The sequence below is a fragment of the Onychostoma macrolepis genome, chromosome 23, assembly GCF_012432095.1.
Source record: "Onychostoma macrolepis isolate SWU-2019 chromosome 23, ASM1243209v1, whole genome shotgun sequence".
NCBI lineage: Eukaryota > Metazoa > Chordata > Actinopteri > Cypriniformes > Cyprinidae > Onychostoma > Onychostoma macrolepis.
The window spans coordinates 21,466,422-21,482,753 of record NC_081177.1 but is presented as its reverse complement, the minus strand read 5'-3'; the positions used below and the strand labels follow the sequence as shown (position 1 = coordinate 21,482,753).

At 34.6% G+C, this 16,332-nt stretch overlaps 1 protein-coding gene across 4 annotated transcripts in view; it reads left to right on the top strand.

Annotated features, from left to right (window-relative positions):
• Positions 1–16,332, top strand: part of plxnb1a (plexin b1a) — a 99,459-nt gene that overhangs the window by 30,893 nt on the left and 52,234 nt on the right. The window contains exons 2-3 of one of the 4 annotated variants that reach the window (XM_058764271.1): positions 11,431–11,614; positions 11,921–12,037. The exons of 2 other annotated variants lie outside the window; for them this stretch is intronic. The gene's annotated coding sequence lies outside the window, so the exon portion shown is untranslated. The remainder of the gene's footprint in view (positions 1–11,430; positions 11,615–11,920; positions 12,038–16,332) is intronic. One more of the 4 variants, XM_058764272.1, reaches the window with a different exon arrangement.

Genomic DNA, 16,332 nt, shown 5'->3' with positions numbered 1-16,332 from the left:
AGGATTTTATTTATATCAGCTCTGGTTTTATTTAGACATCTTTGCATAGTTCTGCTTTAGAAACAATAATGTGGTGATGGCAACATCAGTGATGAAATCAAATGCTAATATTCAATTTCTGCATATGCTATTGTACTGTATGATTTATTGGGTACAATGCAGAGAATGCATTGGAATATGTTTACTCTCATTACTATTTTTGATCATACTTGATTCTATTTTTGATCATCAGATTATTCACCTATAGTGGCGGTTAAACTAACACCAAAATTCTGGAGTCTTTAGGGACAAATATTTAATTGAGATATTGGGTTCTTCTGACATGAGCCAGTAAATGGATGGAATACACCATGTGTATGACTTTTAAAATTGAAAAGTTACACTTTGTAAATGGTTACAGAGAAAATCTGGGCATCGCATACTGAATGACTGAGGTTCACACACTACTACATTCTGAACACAAACTCATGTTTCAAATTCAAATAAAAAAAACTGTGCATGTTAAAAATTGGCCCAAAATATCAAACATGTTTAATATCCTCCTACTGGAAGAAAAAATAAATAAAAATCAGAGACTGTATCCATCATACACTACACAGTTTTCTATGAAATTGGCCAACTCTGACTGCCCAAAATCTGTTTACTGACTCTGACTTTTAGCAAATAGCATCGACTGGACCAGACTGAAAACTGGGACAAAAATCTGAGCAAAAGTCACAAACCTAGCAACAGCTTGGAATACCATAGCAACCTCCTAGCAACATTCTAGAACCCACTCTGTACATTTTAAGACTGGAATACACTACACGACTTTTGCCCCAATTTACAGTTTGGATAAGTCAACGCTAGTTGCCGAAAGTCAGAGCCAGTCTGCAGATTTGAGTTGACCGATTTCATAGAAAATCGCATAGTGTACGATGGTCACAGACTCTCATTTTTAGCATCAGACTTTGATTCCATCCAGTCGTCGGAGATCAAACATGATTTTAGAACACAAAGCCTATTGTTTTCATTTGTCAACTAGGGATGCACCAAATGTTCAGCAACCGAAATTATTCGGCCGAAAATAGCAAAAATAAATCTCTTTCGGTGTTCAGCCAAACAAGAGAAAAGACTGAATAAATTGTACTGAACAATGATATTTTTGGTGACGCAATCAAATGCCAACCAGTGAAAGGCATGTAGCAAACATGTCGGCAGTGTGGAAGTGGAAGCATTTAAAAGTGTCCAAGAAAGACAAGCACTGACAGCAAGAGACTGTTCAGTACTGCTTTGCATGTCTTCGATGAGAAGAGGAAGGGTTGGTTGCTGTATGATTATTGAAATCACGAAATGGCCTTAAACAGTTATTAAATAAACTGCAGAATGTTATGTTTTCATTCTGACAGCGCTGCACGAGCTCGAGGCGCTATCTGCTTGCCAGGGTTCAAAGTCCAAAGCACGAGGAAAAAGTTGCTCAGTAATATTTTTATGAATTTTTACAAAGTATGGATGTGACAATGATATGAGTGACAAACATCTTCCCAAATTCGTAATGAGAATCATTTATAACTATATCTGCTGTGTTGTCAACAACAAGAAGCACTGAGGCCCACCAAAATAAAAGCTCCATCAACATTCATAAATGTTAGTACTGCAATTTTACTGTTGTTCTGTAAAATAAAATTAAAAAGTAGTAGACTCTATTAATACATTTATTATTATATTCACACAGTGTTCAATTTGGGATCTGTAATATTTTCTATTATGCCATGGTCTGTCTGAATACTCGATTCTGATTGGCTGGCAGGTGTTCATTAAATTCGTTGAACTGCACAGGTAGTTCCAGGTCAGTTTAATCACTTCCTATAAACATTGGTAACCATAGTAACATACAGTTACAGTTGAATAGTAATACAGACGAAAATAACCGTCATTTTTATCGTTCCGGTCAAATATTGCAGCGCAAATATTATTAATATCTTTAATATGTGAATGCTGCTAAATGACCCTGGCATAAACGGGATAATCAACGGCTAGCTGTGCATTAAACGATTTGAACGATTTTGCACGACGTGGAGGCGAAGAACCACCCGACGCGCAGCGGTTGCCTTCGCGAAGTGCATTCAAATCGTTTAATGCACAGCTTACATGTTTTAAAAGAAGTCTGTTTTGCTCAGCAAGGCTGTGTTTATTTGTGCAATAAAAAATACAAAAATGGAAATATTGTGAAATTACCATTTTTAAATAACTGTTGAATGTGAACATATAGTAAAGTGTAATTAATTGCTGTGATCAAAGCTGAATTTTCAGCATCATTACTCCAGTCTTAAGTGTCACACGATCCTTCAGAAATCATTTTAATATGCTGATTTCCTGCTCAAAGTGTTCAGTTTTAGTAGATTTTTTATTTTTATTTCTATATTTTTTTAAAGCAAGTCAAAAAAAGCACATTTTGGCTACTTAAATTGTGCAATGGTGAAAAAAATGGTCAAAATACATTGGGGAAAAAACCCGAAAAACCATATTCGGCTTTTGGCCCAGTGTTTCATTTTGTTCAGCTTCGGCCAAGAATTTTCATTTCGGGGCATCCCTATTGTCAACCCTCTCCTAGCAACTCAAGTTTCTGCACGAGTTTGTTATAATTGGAACGACTTCAAAGTCTGGTGGTGTGTGATCCTCAGTCATTTTGTGTATGATGGCCAGTTTTCCTGAATGACTATTTACAAAGTCAGTAAATGTATGATGCCAGGTGGTCTTCTTTTCAGATTTTAAAAGTCGTGTAGTGTACTCCAGCCTTTAGCAGCAGCATGGCTGCTCCCTATGATTGGAATGGCAACTTTTCCTTTAGAAAATCTAAATCTCTTTTATTAAAGCCTTGCTTTCAGTCTTGGTGCAAGTTAAACACACAGTGACAGGTGCAAAAACATCACTTTCTATTCAGTAAATCTGCCAGAATCTAGAAAGTTGAAGCTGAAGTTATGATCTGTATAGATTAATGAACTTTTGGATGCAAATGCGATCCCCTCCTCATGTAAAACACATTTAATGATGATCAAATTTGTTGTAATTATCAATAGCCCACTCTGTCTTTATAAATTATGTTTGTGATTAAAGGAAATACTGCAATTAATGTAGTAACCCAGAAATGTCTTTATCTTCTGTGAGAAAGCGCTGATACTCTGACCTCTTTCAATCTGGATATGCCTGAGATGTGAAACGGGTCTAAGAGCGAGGTTAAAGGGTAACTAGCGCGCGTGGGCTGATAAATTTTCGATTTTCTGGAATGACAGCCAGATGCAGATGTCCAAACGTGTGTCCTTTGTCCTGACTTTGAGGGCAGATGTGAGCGTCCTGGTGGACAGCGCCGTGGAGAGCTCTTGCTGAGAGAGGAGGCATCTGCTGCGCTTTTCAGAGACCACCTCTTGTTCCTCAGCTCCAATCTCCCTCTCTTTTCAGCCCAGGCGGAACTTGTCACCTCTTCACGTCCTCGCTTTCTTCCCCTTTCTCGCTGTGCCATCCCTCACACTGAGGAAACAAACAGACAGATGTCTTATTTTCTACCACCTGCAGAGCTCCACCCACCCACCGGATCGATCTTCCTGCCGACCCACGTTCATGCCCACAGTCAGTGACACTGGGGCTTTTCAACTTGGCAAGCGGACATCGATCAGCAACGATTTCCTGTCTGCGATGACTGAGAGGGCTGGAGATTGATCACTCGCAATTGTCTAATTGTGTGGCGTGGGATTGCGTGCATGCTTATTTGTGTGTTTCCATCCAAGTGAGTGAATGAAACCAAAGAGAAGGGATTTTATAAAGTGCTTGACAACTGTAGACCTCCCACTCCAAACGCTATGGCTTAGATTCTTCTCATTTGCAATCTGCCAGCAAGGACAATGTGTGTGTCCGGGGGTAGTCCATTGTCTTTCAAATGAAGCTGTCCCCCTTCCAAAACTGGAACAGAAGGTCATGAAAGCTCCCTCCGTCCTACGCTTGAAAAGCTAATTTGTGGGTGGACCTCTTTGTTGACGTAGATTCTGCTGATTGTGATGCAGGTCCAAAATTCGCAGTCCCTCTACGCTGACCTTGTCCTAGACCGCCGTCGTCCTGTATTTGGAGTAATTCATCAACGACGCCTACTCGCTCCCTCTGTGTTCTCATTAATATTAAAAATGATGAACTCATGTGGCATACGCGAGAGTCTTATCTGAACTAATAACTAGTATTGATTGCGATTCATATGTCGTCAGATTGTAATTCCCTTGTTTAAAGCGATCCATATGCGATAACAGCTGCATGGCTGCGTTGGCAATGTATGCTTATTTTCCCCTAGGTTTTGCCCACTCAAAAATCAATCAGGAAAAAATAGATTGTTATTTTCACAGTGAGTGGCGGTGTCTGACTGTTTTGTTTGGCTCCTTGCTTAACAACTGGCTTCAAATTGACTTCCCAGCCATTACTCCGGAGTCAATTTGAGTTGATTTGATCTTAATTCATTCAGGATGTGTGCTGGTGCAGCCCCTGGACTGTTTTGGGGGGTTAATATTGATTTTTATTGCTAAAACTTTTGGTTATTTTATTGTTACAGTGTTCGGTGTGAATTTATTACCAGGTTGGATTGGCAAAAATAGGATGAAGGGTATTAAAACAAAAGGCTGGTTGTGGTGAGTTGCATGGAAGACTGAAGCCCCTTTATGATTACTTCAGCATGGCTTCTCTGGCACTGGATCAAACAACACACAGGACAAATGGGTGAGAAACTATTGTCCACACTGGTGAGAACAGGGCAGTCACACCAGACCTGCTGCTGTAATTCAGCCAAAAAGATCTTTATTCTGCTGAGTGAATAAAAATGAGGGTTTTGGTTGACTGATAATATATCATGCTCATGATTTTTAAGATTGGGATTTATTTCCAATTCATTATTTTGGTCACACTTTATTTTAAGTTTCAAGTTGTTACCCAGTATTTATTAATCTTTGTTATTAACATTAGTTGCACCTGTTCATATTAGTTCATGATAACTCTGGTCCATTAAATACAGGCACATCTTTTCATTTTAATAATGGATCAGTAAAATGGTTGAAATTAACAGTAACTGAGATTTTATAAATATTTAGTGGAAAAAAATAAATAATAATAATAATAATAATAATATATATATATATATATATATATATATATATAGTTTAAGCCTTTGAGATTTACGTAATTTAATTAAAACAAATTTTTTAAATAATCCTTACATATATTATTTGAATAATTGACCAATCCTTATCAATTATTCAATTAAAATACATGTTGAAACAATATACAATACAATTGATTTATTCAATTCAGTTTGATGGAATTTTACTATTAATTAAATTGCGTAAAAATAAAAAAAAATGCTTTTAATTATTTTTCATTGTTAGTTCATGTTAAATAATGTGGCTAACCAAATGAAACCTTATTTCAAAGTGTTACCTTTTGTGTTTTATTTTCCCAGTTTTAAATGTTTTTTTCAAAACAAGCCAATCAAACAGAATTTAAACACAAGGCTAAATGTGAACAAAATTGTATGCTTGGTTTTATGCATGTTGTTTTGTTTTTTTTCCCACATGCAATTGAACTGTTGTTGTGCACTGACCTATTATAACCAAAAGGGACATTGTAACCGGAACTGTGGTGTGTATTACAATTTTGGTCTAGACAATCTTGACAGTAAAATCTTCTTGATTACATGGTATGTTTGGAAAGTTTAATGGTGTGGAAAGTATTTTTTAGTATTCCAACTTCAGTAATGTTCAGTAAGAATAGGTCAAACAAACTGTTAGTCATTATATCCCACATATTGCAATGTGCAAGTATTTATTATATAGTAATGTTTCCACTTAAACCTTAAAGGGATAGTGCACCCAAAAATAAAGATACTCACCCTCATGTTGTTCCAACCTTTATTGGACCCCATTGACTTTAACAGTTGAAACATTCTTCAAAATATCTTCTTTTATGTTCTGGAAAAAAAAAAAGAAAAAAAAAAAAGAGTCATACAGGTTTGGAATGACATGAAAGTGAGTAAATGATGACGGCATTTTCATTTCTGGGTATATAAGCCTTAAACTGAAACTACATTTTTATTTTATTTTTCCAAATGCACCATGGTTTGAAAGGAAAAACTGACATCTGTTAAAATTTATGAAATAGACATTATTGGCAATACAAAACCGAGAAATAAATAACCTATAATAGATTTATTAGATCTCTTAAATAAGAGATTTCCAATAAAAGTTAAAAAGGTGCAGGTTATTTGACAGAACAGATCAGTTTCTTGATCTCTAATCGGAGGCTTGCACATTTGTCCCACAGAGTCTGCATTAGGATAGTTACAATGTTAAAAAGCTGAGTTCTCTATTATCACCGCAGTTGGGCTGCAAGACTCTCGGGCATTTCATAAGTCCTTGTTATCAGCAATTCTCTCTGGACACAACAACACAGCCTCAGGCACCTGTGAATGAATTAACATCCATTACATCAGCTCCTCACAATGCCTGTTGACTGTACTGCAGTCATCACCTAAATGTAAATCATGCTCACTTATCACTGTGTGTTCTCGGTGCTTATCCTTGATGTGACTTATCTTAGTATTTGGCTTCTGCTTGGCATATTAAAGGAATAGTTCATTGAAAAAGAAAAGTTCTGTAATCATTTGCATGCCTTCATGTTATTCCAATCTTCAGTGGAGCACAAAATTTATAGCACTTTTTTTCATGTAATGAAAAAGAGTATAGGATCCATGCTCTCAACTGCCAAAATTATATTTGATTGACTCAGATTGTGCAAAGAAAGTGTTTTTTGTTTTAAAGTTAACCATTCATTTCACTATGTCATTGACTCCCTAAACTTAAATAGAAATTTCTTTAGTATTTTTATTATTTACCAAGAATTTAAATGGAAATTGTGGAGAAACGCAATGAAAAACACAGACCTGAACACACATACTAAATGAGCTCCAGGCTACCGCACTAATATTTAGCTCTGACGTCTATCCTATATTTTCCCCTAAAGCCTGTGAGAAAAGCCACTGTGTGTGAGAGTGATTTGCACAAGGATCTCACTATTAGACTGCCAAAGGTGACATTAAGGCCCAAACAAATGCAGATCTCATGTCTAGTGAATTTATACAGTTGTATACAGTATGGTTACATTTACATAAAGGAACCACAGTATATGCTTTATTTTGGCATTAAGCAATGTAAATAATTGGGTATTTTACATAAAACTTCAAGTAGTGACACGAGTGTCCTGTGATGTGACTTTCTATTCATTTTTATCTTATTCAGCTATATATTTCTAAATTTTTGTGTAGTATGTATTTCTCTGCATTACCATTAAAAGGTTTGTGGTCAGATTTTTTTGTTTGTTTTTAAGAAATTAATACTTTTTGTCAGCAAGGATACAGATTTTACATTATTGCAAAAGATTTCCATTTCAAATAAATACTATTCTTTTGTACTTTCTATTCATCAAAGAATCTTGAATAAAAATATGAAGCAGCACAACCATTTACAGCATTAATAATAAGAAAAAATGTTTCTTGAGAATCAAATCGGCATATTAGAATGATTTCTGAAGGATCGTGTGACACTGAAGACTGGAGGAATGATGCTGAAAATTCAGCTTTGCTGCACAGGAATAAATTAAATTAAAATTGACAGCATTAAGTATTTCACAATTTTTACTGTATGTTTGGTCAAATAAATGCAGCCTTGGTGAGCATAAGAGACTTGTTTCAAAAACATAAAATAAAAAAACCCTCCAAACTTTGGTAGTGTAAAAACAGTAAGAATTGCATATCATGCAATATTTCCATGTTTATTTATTTATTATTAATTTGTTATGATTTTACAGTGGCACTCAGATTGACCCACTTTTTGTAACTTGTTCAATTGTTTACTCATCTTCCACTGTTTTTTTTTATTAATTTTTTATTGATGCAATTAAATTCAATTAAAATTGTAATCAATTCATTTTAATTCACATACTTATAAAAATATGCAGGGTTTGGTTATAGTAAACTACACATTCAGTTTAAAGGTGTCAGTCATTCTCAGTGGGTGTAAACTTGGGTAATGATATTAGGTCTTTTTAGGCCCTGTTTTAGTGTGATCTAATAGACTCCCTGACTGGGGTGTATATCCATGTAGACTTCTCTCATCGCTGGACCATGGGGTGTCGTCAAGACAACCTCACGCTACAAAGAGCCTTCACAGGCCCATTCAGAGGCACGAGAGAGAGGGGCTTTTGTGCTGGAGTTGTGGGTGGGAAGTAATATATTCATTCAGTGTGCAAACAGACGAATAAGCATGCTAACTCGGCTCAGTCCTCTATCGCATTTCATATCTGTGAGCCGCAAAAAGAGGTCCCATTTGTCAGCAAGATGAATTAAGGCTGAAGATGGTCATACAGATTACATATGGACACAGACACACACCCGTACATGAACTCCTGTCACAGTGAAGCCGACAGCTGAGAGATTAATTACTCTCAAACTGAACTTTATGCACAGAGACTAGAATTAATTCGTAAACTAAAAAAAAAAAAAAAAACACTTTTGCGCTATGAAAACAATATTATTCTGTGTTTTTGAGCATCCTGACTAGCCACAGATGTGAGTTCAAGACAATACTATCTTTTTCTCTGACTAATGGCAGATGGAGGAAGTTTCCTGGAAACTTGTTGGAGACAATCATTATTATTATTTTTTTTTTTATATTGTTTTGACTTACAAGCATGCCACATCTTATTATAAACAAAAATACAACTTGAGTACATGCTTCAAAGATCCTCCATGAAAAAATGTTGCTTATATTTACATTTGTTTACAAGTATACAAACCACGTCGTGCCAAAGCTGTATGCATTAGAAACAGCATTGAACCCCATCGACTTTCATTATATGAACAAAAACACATTTGTCAAAATATCTTCAGTATTCCTCTGAATAATGACATAGATATTTATATTACAGAAATATACTTAATCGTACATGTTTGGAACAACGTGAGGTTGAAAATCTATTTTTGGCTGATGTTTGGGGTCTCAGAGACATGAAGAAATAAGGATGCACAATATTTTGTTACCATGTTATAGGCTGATTTTAGACATTTTATATGTGCCAATATTACATTGATGTAATGTAATGTAATAATGTAATCTTTTTTTTTTTTTTATTTAGACAGAACAATGTAAACCATTTATTGGTCAGCCGTAACGTGGAAATAAGTATTGCCTTGCCATATTGAACTGAAGTAACTGTGTAGATTATACAGTGATAGTTATAAAGTGCTTATCTATGTTGGTGGTAATGCCTTTAACTATATATGGATGGCCAATATTACGCTGAGGCCTTTGGCTCCTGTTCAGCTGCCATAATCAGTGAGCCATTTGTGATGCTGTCCTGCAGGAATGTGATTTCGTACGAGCAGCCGTCATAATTCAGGGAAGTGTGAATGTGAGGGCAGGGTGATATCAGCTGGCTCTTTCATCATACTGCTGCTCAATACAGTTACTACAGGCTAATGCGTACAATCACTGACACAGCACATGCCCCTGACTCAGACAGTACAGCGCTGCCTTGTCTAGACACAGGAGACGAGTCAAAATGCAACTGAGCTCATTCATAGCCATATTCAGTGCAAATATTTCAAACCCATATGCCTTTTTTTTTCTTTTTTTTTCAGTGGGAATTATAAAGAATCTTTTGTATACAGTGACTGCTCATTGTCACTGTAGTCACTAATAAACAGAATAATAAGAAATGTTATATTAAATGTTAAGAAAAATAAAATCTTACAATACTATATACTACTATACGCTAATACTAAATAAATAAATAACTAGTCTCTCTCTCTCTCTCTCTCTCTCTCTCTATATATAGCGATATAATTATATGTAAAATATTTTGTGTAAATGTAATGCTTAAAATATTAAATAAAATGTTTATCTTTAATATTACGCATTTATGTTTATAAATAGTTCATTATTATAATTATATAAATAAATAATTGTATAATTATTAAATAATTATATAAATATAATATGCATTAAATAATTATATAAATGGTTATTTGTGAGATTATCAGAAAATAGTAATGTATTATCATGTAATTTACATAAAATATTTTATTTAAATTACAATTTAATTTAAGTTATTATACTAGTATAATAAATTAATAAAATATTATTTATTAATTATTAAATGTTTATTTTGTGTAAATATTTTTAATTATGTATTATATAAATAGTTTAGTTTAATTCTTAAAAGATTGTTTATTATTGATAACACATTAATTAGTTATTATTATTACAATTATTATATAAATTAATTGTAAGATTATCAGTGAGTAGTAAAGTTTTTTATTATATTTATTATTTTAGTAATTTTTATTATTAATAAATAAATAAATAATAATATTAAATAATAAATAAATAACATCTTATTTGATATGTATCATTATATAATCACATAATAATTACTGCATGTTCTTGTAAGCTATTGGAAAAGAGCTACTGTTCTTACCATACTTAAGAAAAAAAATGAATTTGATATGACATAGTAATGAGTAAATGATGGGTAAATTCCATTTTTGGATGAACTATCACTTAATATTTAAATGTCCTTGAAGGCATGTTAGAAAACGGTGACTTGATTCTCATGACTCTTCCTTGACCTCAGCTTGACACCATCCTACGATGCCCAATTGAGTCCCTGTCACATCTGGGTCACTCAGACACTCTTTCCTTGTTCCATCACTGCACGATTCATCGAAGCAGCACACAGAAAGCATCTGGAGTTTGCTATAAGGACTCAGAGTGTGTTGAATAATTGAAAAGGCCCCAAACCTCAAGCCCGCCTCAGGACTTCCCCCAATTAACACGTGTCCTACAGCCACGTGAGCCTTCTTTTCATCTGAATGTAGTATAAGGCTCCAAAAGTGGCTGTTCACCCTCACCTGCAGGTGTGCGGCTCGTCCTCCACCCCGGTTTTGTTTTTTACTGCTCAGCTGAAGCTGTGGGATTTCTTTTCTGGTCAGTCAGGCAGGACAAAGGATAGTTTCTCAGAGGGGGATGGACGTCACCCCTCTGAAAAACGTTATGATGGGGAAACCCATGAAAAATTCATGACACGCAGCCATATTCGGAAGCTGCCGGGGGCCTTTAAATGCTCCTCAAACAAAGTGACTTGCATTGTGTTGAAGTGATGTTTAACATGTGCCTTGTTAAATGTGATTTACCGGTTCTGAACTCTGACTGACATCTGATATGCCGGTCTGCAATGTCTTGCCAAATCCTGAAATGCAGTCGGTTTAATTGTAATTGCATATAATTTCAAGTAATTAATCTTGGCAGATGTCTTCTTTTTCGTCATTCTCAATCATTGATTCTGCTTCCTTCCTTTCTTGATCAGCATCCAGTTGTTTTTTGGTGGTCTGTTTGGCAGCTGCTGTCAATTACTATTGTGGTGCTGCCCAGAAGTCAGTGCTTTGCCACATAAACCAGGATTCAGATCAGCAGTTGTGCTTCTGCATTATTGATCACTTGAGAAGGACATGATCAAAAAGACTCCCAATTTGCATCTGCTGGCACAAAACGTATGTACTGCACTGCCAATGTCAGGATTAGGGCAACTAAAACTACAACCCGAATTCCGGAAATGTTGGGACATTTTTTAAAATATGAATAAAATGAAAACTAAAAGACTTTCAAATCACATGAGCCAATAATTAATTCACAATAGAACATAGAGAACATAACAAATGTTTAAACTGAGAAATGTTACAATTTTATGCACAAAATGAGATCATTTCAAATTTGATGCTACAGGTCTCAAAATAGTTGGGACGGGGGCATGTTTACCGTGGTGTAGCATCTACTTTTTTTTTTTTTTTTCAAAACAGTTTGAAGACATCTGGGCATCGAGGTTATGAGTGTCTGGAGTTTTGGTGTTGGAATTTGGACCCATTCTTGCCTGATATAGGTTTCCAGCTGCTGAAGAGTGCGTGGTCATCTTTGAGGTATTTTTCATTTAATGGTGATTCAGCACCCAGACTCTTCTACTACGAAGTCATGCTGTTGTAATAGCTGCAGTATGTGGTTTTGCATTGTCCTGCTGAAATACACAAGGCCTCCCCTGAAATAGACGTCGTCTGGAGGGGAGCATATGTTGCTCAAAAACCTTTATAAACCTTTCAGCATTCATAGTGCCTTCCAAAACATGCAAGCTGCCCATAACGTACACACTTATGCATCCCCATACCATCAGAGATACTAGCTTTTGAACTGAACACTGATAACACGCAGGAAGATCTCCCTCCTCTTTAGCCCGGAGGACACAGCGTCCATGATTTCCAACAAGAATGTCAAATTTGGACTCGTCTGACCATAGAACACTTTTCCACTTTGAAACGGTCCATTTTAAATGAGCCTTGGCCCACAGGACACGACGGCACTTCTGGACCATGTTCACATATGGCTACCTTTTTGCATGATAGAGCTTTATTTGGCATCTGCAGATGGCACGGCGGATTGTGTTTACCGACAGTGGTTTCTGGAAGTATTCCTGGGCCCATTTAGTAATGTCAATGACAGAATCACGCCAATGAGTGATGCAGTGTCGTCTGAGGGCCCGAAGGCCACGGCCATCCAACAAAGGTCTTCGACCTTTTCCCTTACGCACAGAGATTTCTCCAGTTTCTCTGAATCTTTTGATGATGTTATGTAGATGATGAGATTTTCAAATCCTTTGCAATTTGACGTCGAGGAACGTTGTTTTTAAAGTATTTCACAATCTTTTTGCACACTCTTTCACAGATTGGAGAGCCTCTGCCCATCTTTAATTCTGAGAGACTCTGCCTCTCTAAGACATCCCTTTTATAGCTAATCATGTTACAGACCTGATGTCAATTAACTTACATTTACATTTACATTTAGTCATTTTGCAGACGCTTTTATCCAAAGCGACTTACAATTGGGGAATACATGAAGCGATTCATCTTGAAGAGGCAATACGACAAACGAAGTGCTTGTAACACCAAGTCTCAGGCATTGTTTAAATAAGTACAAGCTAGCAAGGGAAGGAATAAATAAGGAAAAATATGTATATATTTTATTTATATATATTTATATATATATTTTATTAACTTAAGTTGCTAGATGTTCTCCCAGCTGAATCTTTTCAAAATGTATTGCTTTTTCAGCCCTTTGTTGCCCCCGTGCCAACTTTTTTGAGACCTGTAGCAGGCATCAAATTTGAAATGAGCTCATTTAGTGGATAAAAGTGTAAAATTTCTCCATTTAAACATTTATGTTCACTATGTTCTATTGTGAATAAAATAGTGGCTCATATGATTTGAAAGTCTTTGTTTTCATTTTATTCAAATTTAAAAAGCGCTAAATTAAAAAAATAAATGTAAAAAAAATATTAGATGAAGAACCTGAACTAAAGGAATTACTAACTAAAATTACTTGCTGGAAAACTAAAACTGAAATAAAAATAAATCTCAATGGTAATCTTTTTAAAAAAGAACAAAAACTGATTAAATTGACAAAAGCACTATAACAAAATTACTGAAAATTAAACTAAAAACTGAAAATATAAGAAGCTGATTCAAAATATTAATAAAAACTATTATCGTGTATAAATAACAGTAAAATAACACTGCTTTAAAATGAGAAATGTTGCATTGGGAACTGAAACAAAACTAGTTTAAAAACTAAAACTAAACAAATTACAAACTGAAATAAGTTAAAGTAGAAGCACTAAAATTACTAACTGGAAATAAAAACTAAAACTAAAGCTGAAATTAAAATGAAAGACCTAAATAATATTTAAAATAACAAAAACTAATACAAATGACATGACAAAATTACTAAAAAAATAGACTAAAATTAAAATGAATAAAAATAAAAGTTAATTCAAAATATTAATAAAAACTATAATGGTATTTAAATGACACAAAAAAAAACAATAGTTTAAAATTGTAAATGTTGCCTTAGAAACTGAAATAAAACTTTTTTATGTTAAAGTTCTAAAACCAACACTGAAATAAAAATAAAGCTAATTAGAAATACAAAAAAAAAAAATCTAAGAAAAATGACAAGCACATAACAAAATTACTAAAACTAAATCTAAAATTAAAATGAAAACTAAAAATACAAAAATAAAAGAGAACTCAAAATATTAATAAATAGTACATACATGATACACTAGGGCTAGGCTATAAAGTAACATTGGGATGGGGAGTGACTTTGACACTGTTGCAAAATACTTCAAATTATAAGTATCTGAATTGCAGTCAAAAACTTGAAAAAGTCGCTAGCTGAATGGTTTAATGACAGCTGAACTCTATCGCCCCTTTAGTACGGTACCACATACACTTGCAATATTTTGGTTAGACATTCGTGTCTTCATTTGCATACTTGTGGAGAATATTTCTGGCCTAAGTAATCCAGCGTTGGGACACGCCATTGCATCATAAATTTTATCTCGAGCCAAGGGGTTGTGGGCAATATAACCCATAAAAGCATGCATGGTTGCATACAATGAAAATCCATACTATGATTTGAGACACATATTACGTTTAATTTAGCATACTATGCATTTAGCTTGCTATACAATTCATGATATGAATTATATGTTAACGTTTATCTCACATGTGGTTTTGTTCTTATGCACTTATGCAGCAGTTGCTTTCTGCAATGCGATGTGGCATTTTTAGGGTATCATAGAGTTTCTGTGCTGGTTTCTGTCAGTACACTGGCACATTGAGCCACAAATACTGAGTCGCTCGCATTGGTTTGTGTGCCAAGTATAATTGTGGGCACAGGCGAGCTTGTGAAAGAGACTTAGAGAAACCACAGCATGACAGCGACGGCGCAGACAGATACAGTGAGTGTGCTGAGAAACAGTAGACTTGGCTGTGCTCGTTTGCTAGCGTCTCCACCCGATCTGCAACTGTGACATAAGTGGTTTTAGGATGGGGATATTTATAGTGCCGAGGGTCCAGCTGTCATGGGAAGTTCGTCTGCTTGAAGGAAATGGGACACTCTGTCAGAACTCTGGGATTGAGGGATTATTTATTTGTTTTTGTGGATGATCCTAACAGACAGGTTCTTGGGAAATCTTGATGTTTTTACAAAAACCCCCACAATTTAAGTAGGCCTACTATCTTATGAAATTTGAATGGGCTGCAAGAGCTCATCCTTTTATTTATAATTTTTCAATATCTAATAGGATTTAATTGTCAAATCATGCCTTGCTACTTGTTAGATAGTGGAAGGGCTTGTAAAAATATGTAATTTCTGTGGCAATAAAAAAAAATAAAAATAAAATAATAATAAATAATTTATATAATGCAAATAATTTATATAATACAAATAATTTATATAATAATTTAATAAATTATAATAAACCAAAAATTGTGTTATGGGTTTGTGCAATTATCAAATCATAAAATTAGCATTTTAATTAATACATATATGTGGGAAAGTGTTTCAGAGTGAAGTGTGGCACTGTGTTCATTTACACATGAGCAGCACATGATCTTGTGTTTTCAGTGTCTCAGAAACAGCCATAAATATTTCTATTGTAATTTTACTGTTGTTCTATAAAATACAATCTTTTGTTGTTGCTGTTGTTGTTGCTATTATTATTATTATTATTATTATTATTCAGTTTTTATATTATAGGGAAATATTATAATAGTATTTATTTTTTCTAGTTTTGTTTAATTTAATAATGAAATAATAATAATAATTTTACAGTATATAAAAAATTGGCGGGATCAGGAAATATCCTTGAGCTGAGATTCGAACTCGGGACGTCTGTAGCGCAATGGCGCGATATGTCAGCACGCTGCCCACAAGGCTATTAGTGCCGATACAGTATAAATTCTTATTGTTTTTTAATTTAGCAGTAGTAGTAGTTGTAATATTGTAACAATACTATTTATTTATTAATTTAGTCATTAATATTAGGGATGCAACGATACCATTTTTTCAGAACCGATCCGATCCGGTACCGAAAATTCTGAGTATCTGCCGATACCGATCCAATCCGATACCAGCGCAGGTTTTTTTTTTTTAAATCGATGTAGAATTTCTGTTCTTCTGTGTGTTGACCTGATCATCACTCTTTTGTGTTAAACATAATCTACTACATATAGATAACTTCATTTGAATGAAAAATAACAAATGAAAAAAATATATAATCATAATCTATGACAAAAATACTATTATAAACTAGGTTAGTGGATAATTTAGCAGCAAAAGATACTCTAGAAAAGTCATGGGTGCACAGTAATTTTATAAA